We start from the raw sequence: 14,400 nt of genomic DNA on the forward strand, positions 1-14,400 counted from the left end.
GCATATACCTAATGTTACAATATGAAATGAATCTTTTCCATCTGTTTTGAAGCATCTTATAGAGAAGAAATATGAACACATTACTATTTATAGAGAATAATAACAGCCTAATTCTGTCTACTCTGCCTTTCTGCAATCATGTGAGAAAGACTTCCTATGGTGGAGTAAAGAGTAGCATATAGAAAAATATCTGTTGTTTAAATTATTTGAATTCAAAATTCATTCTTGAGATGGAATGAAGCAAGGTAAAGACTTGTTGAAGCAAGTCCTCATTATCTGGATGACACCTCACTTAATTTCTAATCCAATAACTTTAACTTTCCAGAACATAGGAAAAAGTGAAGAAAAAAAAGGAAAATACTTTCCAACTTGCCCTTTTCAAAATCAAATGTCTCCCAGGAATTAAAATGGATGTTGCACCATTAAATTACCAAGATACTTGTAGTTTCCTTCCAGGAGTGCCTTAAAGGCTATGGGTAATGGCACGGCACTCTCCATTCTGTATACACACCTCATAAACAGGTCCAGGCCCCCAGGCTGTGGCACCAATCCAAAGGCCAGGGATAGTCTCCCTGGGGACCACTCAGAAGCCTACAATGGAAGCTGCATGGCAGGGCCCAAAATACCAGCTGAGGGTCTGGTAGAAAGGCAAGCTAATTACACACACACACACACACACACACACACACACACTGATCCCCTAACTTCCTGTTTTGTACTAGTAGGTCCCTCAGTCAGCAGGGCCACAGCAAAGTGCTCATCTATCTATTAACAAGGGAAGGCTTTGGTTAATCAGCTAGACAAGAACCTTCTTCTCCATGGGTCTAGATATGAGAGGAAGCTTGGAGAATCTGGTGCTTGAGGAATGGAAGTGAAGGGTAATCTAGAGCCAGAGACATATATTTGGAGATCAGATCTCAATGCAAGTTCAGAGAAGGTTGACAGTCACACCACACCTGAATCTGTTCAAGGTGCAACCCAAAGAAAAGTGCATAGGAAGTTGTGTTCCCCTATGAGCTCTTCCAGACAAAATAACTGGTGATAAGTCACCAGCATTAGGTTTGGACAGTGCCTTCTGTGAATGCCACTGATTCTCTGTTCTTAGATTTGTGTCTTCATTAATTTTCTCTAAGTTTCTCTAAGTTAGCATCCTCCTCTGAAAAATGCCAAGCTTCCTTCAAATGACTATCAGTCAGAATGGAGAGAAAGAGAACTCAATCCACTGCTGAAGTACTGGCAATGGATTGAATCATTCCTCAAAGTCCAGGGTCCTTCTATTCAGACATCAGGAAATTCAGGCTTGACTCTCTCAGGGGTCAGAGACTAGATTCATTAGGTAAGAGAGTGGTTTTGTACATGACAGGATGTGATGTGAGGCAAGGTGGGAAAGCAGATGTGAATCAGTTTTGGGAGAGCCCTGTGTGCCAGGTTAAAACTTATAGGTCACTGTCTAGGCCATGGGAAGCCTTCAAAAGTTACCTTTGGGAAGTAGCTGAGGCAGGTACATCTGGTGGATGGGGGCAGGGGAAAGGGCCAAGAATGGAGAAGACTAGTTCATTTAGGAGGCCACCACAGCAGGCCAGCTGAGTGCTTTATTAAAGAGTGTCAAGACTGCTTATTCAAATAAACCCCTATCGTCCTTGGAGAATTCATTGCAAATCCATTAGGGAAGTGACACTGGAGTATAACTCTGAAGCTTAGAAAAAGAATTAATCTATTTGGACTGACAACTACAAATTTGAGGGATAGCATTTGCTTTTGTAGGATATTAATTATTGGAAAACACAGAACAAGAATGAGATTGCTTAGTAAGATGCTAATAGTTCAGTGGCCCACCCGCCTCATTCCCCTCCCCACCACACAGCCCTTAAGGAATTCCAGAGTCTATTATCAGCATGGTTTAAAGGCTAATGAAGAAACAATCTTTTTGTAAAGCAACAAAGAACAGAATTTGAAAGCAGTTCCAGGAGAATGCAAAAGGAAACACTTGGTTCAGTGAAAGGCAAACTTTCCTATGGACATGCAATTTTTTTTTTTAAATACCATACGTTGCTTCGCAACCTGTAAAGCCTGTGCTTTCAATGCCTGTTCTGTGGGCAGCATTTTGCTAAATGCACCATGTGTAGTTAACTGAAGCGATTTAGTAGAAAAAAAAAACTCTAAGAAAAATGAAACTCAAAGCAAGAGAGTTCAGAGCAGATTTGCTACGTGTTTTCTAGATTTCTGAATGGATGCTGGAGTTGCTCTTAAACGGACCGTGCTGTACTCATTTGTTTACTGGGTAAAATGACTCTGGGGAATGTTCAAGGAAAAAGAGGAGAGGGAGCCCGAATCCAGACAGGCCTCCCAAACGTGTGATGTTCGTGGCATTGAAAAAGAGGGTATTTTATAAGGTGACAAAGTGAGACCAATTAGGTAAATGGCAGGAAGAGAGAGAACTTGGAATCTTGCCTCTGATGCTTATGAACTTTTGTGGACTGGTGCAAGTCACTTCATGCTCCTGAGCCTATTTCTTACAAGCAAAATTTAGAGAGTAATCCCTTCCTTGTCTACATCTCAGAATGATTGGTAGGCTCCCAAAGACATAATGTAGGGGCACATGCTCTGCTTATGCTAAGGTTTCATAAACATAAGGTTTTTACCTTTTTCCTCCCTTACTAAACTGTGAGCAATTTGCAACTTATTCATTTGTTTTAATTGCCAGCACAAATAGTGTGCCTGATATTGATTTAGTCATTCAACAAACATTTAATTAACTCCCTGCACTTAACAAGTACAAAATCAAATGAGAGAGAAATGATAATGCTTTTTATGTATTATATCTTAGGCACTTCATGAGTGCTTGTAAAATGAGTGAATGGAAGATGGTATTTTCTCTCTGCAACCATTAACCTGGAGGTATGGGACTTAGAAGCCTTGTGCTCTCCTCAGCACCTCGTCTCATATTGTAACAGTTCTGGCCCTTTTCTTACAATTTTTCTCTCCATCCCAAATATTGCCATAATCTTGAGTGATCTTGGCATCTGTGAGAATGATCCACCCAGCACCCAGGTCTCATCTTCCTGATCTCTTAATCTCCAGTCCCATATCTACTCCATCATGGCTGTGATGACTCTGGAGGTTATCTCACTCCCATATGCTCCACCTTTGAAATCAAATTCATATGGCTTACTATATGACCTTTAACTTCCAGCTCAGTAATTAATTAATTTCCTGTATATCAGTTTTTCAACATCTCAGTACTTTCAACCAATGATGCTTCAAGTTTCCTTACCCAGTTGGCTCTCTCTCCTCACATCTTCATTCCCCCTTCTCTAACTTAGGCCTCTGCATGCTCCATCACTTTCTCCAGTATTGTTCTTACTTCATGGCAAGCAGGGCCCTGCTCTGGTTCCATGCCTCAGAAAGCTCCATGCTTTGAAACACCTTCACGATGTTTTCTAAGTCTTCTTCCAGTGCTGAGACTAGTCAGGGCCAGCAGTGTTATCTAGCCAGAGTGCCCTGAGCCTGAACCAAGACCCTCATGAGCCTTAATCTCCATTTCTTCTCTTAAGGGCACTCTCTGACCCACACATGGGGTTGATAAGATGCCACAAGGAGCCCCAAGTATCATACCTACAGGGTTGGGTCTTGGTTCTGGAAAGGAGGCCTGGTGTGAAAATGCTTCCCACTGGCTGGTGTGGCATTACTTTCATAGCAATGGGAAAGATTAGGCAGCCAGAATGGTGTTGATAGGCTGAATTTGGTGTGACACTCACTCACAATGGACATAGGATGAGTTCAGAGCTCTGGATTCCCGATGGCTCACCACTGACCTTGGATTTGTGCCATGTGTACACTTTCAGACCATAGTGGCACTTTCTGTCTATGGCACTCAGTGGTGGGGGAAGGTGGTGGCAGGTGTCATTTATCCTGCATACCTTGTCCATCCATCCCACCAAGCGTTGCTGCACCCCACAGCATCACTGCACCCCTTCCGCAGGCTTTCTGCCATTTGTCAAGCTGTGTTGACAAGACAGAAGTGACTCTGCCTATCTCCCATGAGGACTTTTGAGATCATTGCTCTGTACCACCAATAGAATTTTCCAATTAATATTCTCTCTTACCCTTAGTCAGTATGATGATATGCTGTCTCAGGTTGGTCTTAAGCCCTGGCAGAAGTTAGACAGGCTTTTCTTACATGAATGGGACCACTCTTCATTTTTACGCTTTGCCAAAGGGCCCTTAACCCATAGTACCTTCTGGCAGCAGTGTATGGAATGCAAGGGTGCAGTCAACATGGAAAGAGGTCCCATTTTAGGAATGCAGTGATTACATCCTGGGGAACTCAAGAGAGGACATGGTTGGAAGAATGCTGTAAAATGCCCAATGGTGCATTGATTATGACCAGAGAAGAACTTATTCAAATGTTCCTGCATACTCTGGGGAAGGCTTACATGGTAGTCCTCATCAATGAAGCATAGTAACAATGTCTGACAGTCAGTGGAAGCCGGTGTCCACACGTGGCCCAATGGATAATGGTAGTGTCACGAGTAATGGGATAGCCAGCATTAAGTTACTGCTGTCAGGGATCTGCGGAGCCAAGTATATCTAGATTGTTCCCAAACCGGCAGGTTCTGAAGAGCCATGGCATGTGAGTCGGAACCGCAATATTTCCTTTTCCTCTCTGTGGGGAGATACGAGAGTATCCATGCACAGCTCACTGGACAGTAAGGAACATGTAAAGGTAGTTCCTGGACCTGAACAGGAAAGCATGGAACCTGAATCCTACATGAACCTTCACACACACTGATGTGGTAATAAACAGGGACATTCCTCCTTTCTCCCTATTGTGCTAAACTTTAGGCAACAAAATTAATTTGTTTATAGGGACCCACAGAAAATATTTGCCTGATGCCCTGCACATCCTATGGACAGCCTTGACTTTGCCAAACTTCTCAGTCCTCTCACTCATTATCCATCTGCAGCAACACATTGAAAATTTCTAGACTTAAATGAATCCAACTATAAGCTTCTTAGACTGACTTTAAGCAGCTGAGTGATACTGGCAGAAAAACCCACATCATACACAGATGGATGCTGCTATATGTTCACTGACTTCACCCAGGCCTGCTGTTCTAATGTGCTTACTCTTCCATTCTTCATAATTATTTCTTTTACAAGCCTTCAATCACTCCCCTCTACTTCCCCTTCACTTAAGATGACCTAGCCTCCTGATTCACAGAGAAAATTGATGCTACCAGCTGAGAATTTCCAGCCACTATGCCTACAAGCATGTTAATGCACTTCTTTTCCTCCATTTCCAATGGAAGGTGTCTCTTCTCCTGTCTAATCCAATCTTGAGACATGTTCCCTGGATCCCAGTCCTCAAGGATTTACTCACTGAATTATCTTTGTACTCTTGTATTTTCTATCCTTTCTATCTACCAGGTCCTTCCAAACAGCATTTAAATATGCTCAAGACTCTCCTATCTTAAAATTCTCTCCCTTAAACTTCATCCTCATTTTTTAAACAACTATCCAAGCTCTCTACTCCCCATTCACAAACTTTTCAAGATAATTATCTTCAGTCACATTCTCTACTACTTCACCTCCAAGTCCTCAGCCTTGTGCAATGACATTTTAACCCCATGGAGTTGTTCTCAACAACATCACCAATGACCTCCATGGCACAAAGTTCAAAGGACTCTTTCATGTCCATTTTGTTTAACATTCAAGTGACATTGACCACCACTGTCCCCTTTTTTTCCTTCTTAGAAAATTTGTTTTGGTTTCTATGGCAGGAGTGAGAAAAAACTCAAGGCATGAGGAATGGTTCTTGCCTAATAGCTGTGCATAAGGTGGTTCCAAGGCCAGAATGCAGGTAATGAAGACAAGGATTATTGAGAAGTTGTGAGGACCCAACCTAGGCTCTGCAGTCTGAATGTATAATGGGTGCAATTTGGATGACAAGGTGGCTTTCTCAGACAGTGTTAGGTATCAGAGGGACAAGAGGAAGCTGCCAAGAGCAGGGATAGGGACCAAGGTGCATTTCTCAGAATGAAGGACTGGAAAGACAAGAACGTGGAAAGGAGAGGAGCCAAGGCCTTGTAGGTGGCCTTCCTGTGCTAATGGAAAAGTCTGTGCTTAGGGCCCCAGTTGGAGAGTGAAGCACTAGTGGAGGAAGGGAGCTAGGCTGGAAGAACCCTAAGGCCTTGAGAGCCCAGAGAGACCATGGAAGTGGGGAGGGAAGGTTTTTGGGTGCTGGGAGAGGGGAGAGGCTGTGCTTCTGGCCTGTATCTCTTGGGAGCAGAAAATAGTTTGGAGGTATGAAGGTCTTGGTGTGGAGAGTTGTATTTATGGGAGTCCAAGGGAGAGGGGCAAAGGGGCCCATGCATCTCAAAGGATGATGGGCTGGGGGGCAAGGGGAGACAAGGCCACCATAAGGGCCCAGAACACGGCTCAGTGAGGAGAGGAGACTGAGTCATGGAAGAAGGGGTAAATGTACATACCAGTGGAAGGAAGGGAGGCTGACCCATGAAGACAAACTTTCTGGAGAGCTCCTGGGAAAGGTCTGCCTAAACTTTGGGCAAGTGCCTTCATTGCTTCAAAACCAATTTTCTCCTGTTTGACATCTTAACTGCCGCAGCATCAACAAGAACTTTAGGGAGAAGAGTACAATCTGAGCTTCATTTGAAGGACTAGGGACATGGGTGCTATTTTTATTATTTCTTCAACCTTATAAGAAGAGAAACAGGTATGGAAATGTACTGGATAGTGTGAAATAGAATTTTATTTCTCTACTGTGGCTAGATATTTGAATGCTTAGAGACAACCCAATTCTCTTCCATGACAATCTATTTTAAATGGTGATAAATTAATATTATTCACTTACTTGTTAACTATCCGTTTCCCTTACTAGAATGGAGTTCCATGAGGACAGAGATTTTGTGAGTCTTCTCATTGCTATATTTGCCATGCTTACAACAGTGCCTTGCACAAAGTGGGCCTGGCCATCTATAAATGTCTAAATAAAAAAGTGACAAAGAATAAAGATGGAATGCTCAAATTGTTCCTTAAATAGGGGCACCTTGGAGGACTTTGAAAATGGAAGATAAAAAGAAAAACAACTGCAAAGATGCCCATAATTCTTAGGAGAAAATAATTGTAAAGGGGGAAGAGAACAAAACATATAGTCTCAAGATGTCAATATACCAATGGAGCATGGGGCACGAAGACAGCAGCAATGGTATTTTTTAAATTAATTAATTAATTTTTAAATATATTTATTTAAATTCTAGTTAGTTAACATACCATGTAGTATTGGTTTCAGAAGTAGAACCTGGTGATTTATCTCTCACATATGATACCCAGTGTGCATCCCAACAAGTTCCCTCCTTATAGCCTATCACCTATCTGACCCATTCCCCCACCCATTCCCCCTCCAGCAACCCTCAGTTTGTTCTCTATTTATGAGTCTCTTATGGTTTGCCTCCCTTTCTCTTTTTATCTCATTTTATTTTTCCTTCCCTTCCCCTATGTTCATCTGTTGTGTTTCTTAAATTCCATATATGGGTGAAATCATATGACATTTGCTTTTCTCTGATTTATTTCGTCCAGCATAATATACTCTAGTTCTATCCATGTTATTGCAAATGGCAAGATTTCATTCTTTTTGATTGCTGAATAGTATTCCATTATATATATATAAATATATATTTATACACACACACACACACACACACACACACACACACACTACATCTTCTTTATCCATTCATCAGTTGATGGACATTTGGGCTCTTTTCATACTTTGGCTATTGTTGGTAGCACTGCTATAAACATTGGGATCCATGTGCTCCTTCAAATCATCAGTTTTATATCCTTTGGATAAATACCTAGTAGTGCCATTGCTGGGTCATAGGGTAATTCTATTTTTAACTTTTTGAGGAACTTCCATACTGATTTCCAGAGTGGCTGCACCAGTTTGCATTCCCACTAACAGTGTAAAAGAGTTCCTCTTTCTCCACATCCTCACCAACATCTATTGTTGCCTGAATTGTTAATTTTAGCCATTCTGACAGGTGTGAAGTGGTATCTCGTTGTGGTTTCGATTTGTATTTTACTGATGGTGAGTGATATTGAGCATCTTTCAATGTGTCTGTTGGCCATCTGGATGTCTTCTTTGGAAAAGTGTCTATTCATGTCTTCTGCCCATTTCTTAACTGGATTATTTGCTTTTTGGGTGTTGAGTTTGATAAGTTCTTTATACATTTTGGATACTAACCCTTTATCTGATATGTCATTTGCAAATATCTTCTCCCTTTCTATCAGTTGCCTTTTAGTTTTGTCGATTGTTTCCTTTGCTGTGCAGAAGCTTTTTATCTTGATGAGGTCCCAATAGTTCATTTTTGTTTTTATTTCTCTTGCTTCCAGAAACATGTCTAGTAAGAAGTTGCTGCAGGCAAGGTCAAAGGGGTTAGCAGCATTGATATTTAAACACAAAAAAGGTAAATATAATGTCATAGGTGTCACCAAGATTTTCAAAGATGTGACTCACAGTGGGAATTGACTTTAGGAATGCATAATTTGTCCACAAGGAGCAGCTCTGGTAGACAAGGAGGTAAGAGAGCATTTAAAGCAAGCAGATATTCAGGGCCCCACTGCCAAACTCAAAGAAAGGCCAGTGGGCAGGGACAAAAGCCACCCAGTGCTTTCCACATGCTGCCTCAGTGTTTATTTCATGAATGAATGAGTGAATAAGTGATAAAATCCTCTTGTGGGAGCAGAGCACAAAACACCTAGCCTTTTGGGTATTGGGAGGTCATAGTCATTATGTGGATTTCAAAGCAGAGCTAGAGGGAAGGGCTGCCTGTAATAAGGGCTGCCTGGCAGATCCCTAAACCCTATTTCTTACATGTTTTATATGACTCTGCACTACTTAATTCAGCTGGTTGCTTCTTTCTCATCCCACCAAGTTCCTCCACATGTCTGCTCCAGCTACACTCTTAGCTACCTTCCTGAATGAATCCTTGTGCTAGAAAGCTCCAGAAGGTCCAGCTTCTGAAAATTTTAGGGTTTCTTATCTTACTCCAGCTGAGCTGGAAGAAGTTATAGTTAGTTGGTACCTAGAATTGTATCTAGCCCCTAATGTTCACTGTAATCCATCCCATCTCACCCAAAGCCCTCCCCAACTCACACATTATTGAGGGAGAAATCAAGGCCTAGAAAATGGAGGGCACTTGTTTAAGTTCCATGGTGAAAAACCTGGGACCAGAGTCCGAGGTTCCCAACTCCTGGGTTAGTACTTTTCACCATCTCTAAGCCATTGCCTTTGGCAAGTGCTGATTTTCTCTATTTACTTTGGCTTCAGCTCCTCCAAGGTACATTTTAAAAAGTGCTCTCCCTTGTCACTCATTTCCTCCTTGCTCCTTCGTACTATACATATAAAATTTTTAATAGATTCTCCTTACCCATATTATTAGTCCCCTGTCCTCTTTCTCTCCCCTCACTACCCACTCCCTGGCCCCAGAATATTTTCCTTTAATAAAAAGGCTCAGTATATTCTGTTGGAATACTCAGCAAAGTCAGAAAAAAAAGGCTTCAAGTTGATGAGATTATATGTAAAGAGGGGTGAGCAGGCTTTACAATCACTGGTAGCATTTAGTGTGCTGTTCTGGGAAAAGTACTACAGGTGTCTGGAAGATAGACTAAGATGCTAGTCAATATCTATATTACACATTTCTTTCAGAATACAGAAATATTCATTTTTACTCATTCAAGAAATGAGTATGTTAGAAATTTAATGCCAAAGATTTGAAGGATTGGCTTAAATCCCCTGGAAATACACGAGAGCAAATTCCAGGTTGGCCAGAGATTTAAATGTGAAAACTAAAACCATAAATATGCAGAAGATAATAGAGGTGAATATTTTTATATTTTTATACTCGAAGTACAGAAGGCAATATTTTCTAGAGTGATTTTATCTAGCATAATTTTAAAGACAGAAGCCATAAAGTAAAAGATTGAGAGATTCCATTACACATAAAACTAAAACTTTTGCACAACACACAGAAACAACACTTGCAAGCAAAACTGTAACATACATGACAGAAGAGTTAACAGTCTTAATAATTTAAAAGCTTAAAAAAATCTATAAGAAAAAGATAAACAACTCAACAGAAAAAATAAGCAAAGGACATGAAAGGAAAAGTTACCAAAGTTAATAAAAATTTGAAAAGGTGTTCAATCAAACTATTAATCAGAGAAGTGTATTGCATGCATGAGTGTAGATTCTGAAAATTTTCTGCAGGGCAATCTGGAGAAGTGTGTGAATCAGACAATGATGCGAGAGCCTTGTTTACAAAAACAACATATAAGAAAAAATTAAAATGTCTATTAGTAGGATTTAGTTAATTAAATTACTGGTGCACGAATACAAGTGGATGTTATAAATGTATTAAAATGATCATGTAAATCTCAATGTATTGACTTAAAAAATGCACTCAGCATATTACTAAGTGAGAAAATCAGGTTACAAAAACAATATGCATAAAATAATCTTTCTTTTTTTGTGAAAAAAGTTTATTTGCCCATGATAAATGCCTGCACCTACATCAACATTTTACTTATGTGATTTTCATTGTCCTCTTTATATTTTTTGAATTGTCTAAAAATATTTCAATAATAATAACAATCCATTTTATTCATTTAACATTATAATAGTGTTTATATATGCCAGGCACTGTTCTAAGAACTTTACTAATATTTACTAATTTTCCCAGAACAGAAAAATGTAAGTAATAAAGCATTTCCATGTGGGAGGTAGAGTGGAGGGGGGCATCTCAGAAGTGAGAGGATGCTGGATAATACGAGACTCTTATAGAAGAAATCCACCATGTTTTGACTCAAAGCCATCTCCTTTTAATGACACAACGAGGTCAGCAGGTCATGGGAGCCCCATTCCTTTGCCTTTCTCTCATTCTTTTTAATGATGGGACAACTAATTAGCCATTAAGGATTAGCCAAAGAGGGCTTAAGCAGAAGAGCATGCTGGAGCCAAGAGAGGGGGGCTTCCAGTCACACAGGCCCTGCTTTATGGGCCACATTACTTAGGAGCTGTGTGATATGAAGCAAGTTGCTTCACTTTTCAGAATTTCAGTTTCCTCATCTGTAAGGTGAGGGGGCAGAGCTAGAATTTTTATATCATGAGACTGTTTGTTTCCTAAATCTGAGCTCCCTCACTTTTCCCTCTTATTTAAAGAGATAAGAAGATCATTTCAGCACTCTCTGGTCTGGGCCACTGGGACTTCAGAAAGTCTTACATCCATTTAAGGCTAGCTTACCCCCAGAACAAGCTGTGAAGGCAACCTTGGCTTATCTGCTGAGATCCTTATTCTTATTCGCAGAGTTCCAAATGTTTTACATTTTCAAATGTGTTTGTTGTCCTTTTTGTTAAACCTGCTCTGGAGGCATTATCAATAAACAGGGTGTTTGATTACCACGTGGATAGTCTGCTTGAAACATTTATTCTCTGTCCAGAAACACCTCTAAAGATGGATCCCTTTTGCAAATTACCAACAAACTCTCTTGGTCTTGTCCATCTCAGCCTTAAACTGCCCAAGAATGTCTTCTTCTCCCCAATTCCACAAATTTTTAACCTCTTCCCTTCCCCCCACCTGATTATCTCATACTTTTGAAAGTAACATCAAGATGTGGAACATAACAGGCATGGCTTAGGGGCAGGGGTAATGTCAGGCCATGGGTTTGGCCTGGCCCTACCTGGAGGCTTGGATTTAATAATGGGGGAGGCTTCTAGACTGTTACGTATGACAGGTCCTTTAGAGAGCATCATCTTCATTCTACAGATGGTAAGACTGAGCTCCAGAAAGGGGCGGGGTCTTAAAAGGTCATGGGAGTTATTGGTGGAAATAAGACTGGTTCTAAAGACAACACAAAATAATTTTATCAATGTCAGCGCAACCAACTCTTTTTGCTCATTTATTCAACAAATATTTATTGAATGTCTACTTTGTATCTAGCACTAAGGATATAGCAGTAACAAGATAGACATGATTCCTGTCCCTACAAATGTATGAACCTACGGTGCTCATGGTATGGTAGGGGAGACACAGTTGAGTCCCAGAAAAGTTACAAGAGGTAGTACAGCATGGTAGGTAGAGGCACAGTCTCTAGAGCTGCTCTGCCCAGTGTTCTGATTATCCTTCTGCCATTTAATAGCTATGTGAATAAGGCAGTTTCATTAACTTCTTTGCATTTTGGCTTCCTCATCTCTACAGTGGATGTATTAACAAGGTTTTGCAAATAAATCAGTTACAGCAATGCCTGCCACACAGTAAGTGATCAAAACTGTTAGCCAATACAGTTATCATCACTATGAAACCACATAGAGAAAGTACTAAGAAGTCCATTTTGAGTACCCAAAGTAGGTGTTCAGCATCTTAACTGGAACCATCAGAAGGTGGTGGAGAGCCAGGGACTAGCAGGAACAGAATCCATTCAAGCACCTTCCTCCCTTGCATATAGGAATCTGGAAAGGGCTTCAGTACTGGCTCTGCATGCCAGATGACCTGGCCAAGTGTTTTCATCTTTCAAGCTTCAGTTGCCATGGTTGTGATGGAGGGAAGTACATCTGGGTCACCTCTGTTATTACTGCCGGCTTAGTCAAAAAGAATTATCACAGCCTAGTGTTAAAATGCTATGGAAGAAACCACTACCACACAGATTTACTCTCCAAGTTCCCCCGGGGGAGGGGGGCATTCTTGTTCTTTCTTAATGAGTTCTCTCTTACACAATTTGGTGCTTTTCAAAGGATGCCTGTGAAAGACATTACTAAGACATAGTCTTCATGGCTTTCAACAATGAAGTCTTGTTATTTCTCTACCTTCACACCACCTCTGCAGCTGGTCTCATTTGATTAGTAAATAAGCTCTTTCCCTTGCTTGGACCATCCTGGTATTTTTCTGTCCATTTTAGGATGCTTGTCACTCTCTCATTGGAAATTTAGTTCTGTGCTTATGCAGTTTGTCTGGGAGACTGGGAACAACTTTAGGATGGGAACTCAGCGTCTTTCCCTGGAAACTCCTCAGAGTTCTTAACACAGAGACTTGAAAAGACAAGGACCAATATAGTGGTGTGTTTGAGGAATAAGTTCTGCATGGCAAGGATTGTGTGGATTTTGACCATCTGCATTACAGTTGCCTGGGGGAAACTGATTTGGAAATGTAGATCCAAAGCCTCCTCCCTATCTATATGAATCAGAATCTTGGAAGAAGAAGAGTAGTAGTCTGCATTTTTAACAGGTACCCTAGATGATTTGAATGCATCCTGCTGTCTGAAGATTGTTGGGTTCGACTGTTGGGTATTCAGTTGAAGGCTCAGTGGGACAGCAATTCACTTTCCCAGTTGTCAACTAGAAAACTGATCTAAGTGAGTTTTAAGGTACTCCTCAGCACTAATATGTTCTGCTTCCAAGAATAAGATTTTGGAAAATCTCTTTGTGTTTCCAACTACAACAAATGCCTCCACGTACATCTCTGCAAAGTTGACTTCTTAAAGCAAACTATAGTATCAGATCCCTTCTGAATGGTTTCAATGAGTTATTTGGGTAATTCCAGCTTTGGGAAGAATTCCAATAAATCATCACCAAATTCCAAATGCCACTGGGAAAGAGCAACTTCTTTTCTTCCTTCCTGGCCCAGGTTTTGGAAACAGCTCTCTCCTTTCCTCATGCCTCCAGCAGGAATGCATTTGGATGGAGTGTCCCAGTTCAGGCCCTCACTCATCATCACCACTCCCTCCCTGAGACTCCTGTACCAGTGCCCTTGCTAGGCTCCCTGGTTTCACGCTGTTTCCTTTTCCCCTCTTTGTCAAGACAGGTGCTCCCACCAGACCCAAGTCCTGATGGTGGCTCTCCCCTGGGTCACACAGCTTCCTATAGCTTTCCATAAATCACCTAGAGCAGAAAGCTCAAAGTCTAGATTACTGAGACTGCTATTGAAGGCATTGCCTTCTCACAAGCACCTTATGCTCTAGTTCACTGTTTCACAAAGTGTGGTCCTGGGGCTAGTGGCTTTAGAGTCACCTGGAAGTATTTCTAAATTTGTGACCCTGCACTGTGGCATTTTCACTATCAGAGTTTTACAACTCTACAAGTTCCTGCTACTCCAAAGTTCCCTGAGGCACTACAATGTATTTGCCTCAGAAACCCCATCATCTTTAAACAAACTCTGAGAAGTCTTATTTTAGTTTTACTGGTTTGACCTTTAATCTATTTTTCCTAACATCTTCAGATGGAGCCAGTGGAAGGTCAGTGGACCAGAGCTAGCTAGAGCCCAATATGCTAGCCTAGATAGTAAGATTCTGATGTCAAGCCAGACAGTCAAGTCTGAGACACAGATC

This window comes from Prionailurus bengalensis, chromosome X (assembly GCF_016509475.1).
Source record: "Prionailurus bengalensis isolate Pbe53 chromosome X, Fcat_Pben_1.1_paternal_pri, whole genome shotgun sequence".
In the NCBI taxonomy this organism is placed as follows: domain Eukaryota; kingdom Metazoa; phylum Chordata; class Mammalia; order Carnivora; family Felidae; genus Prionailurus; species Prionailurus bengalensis.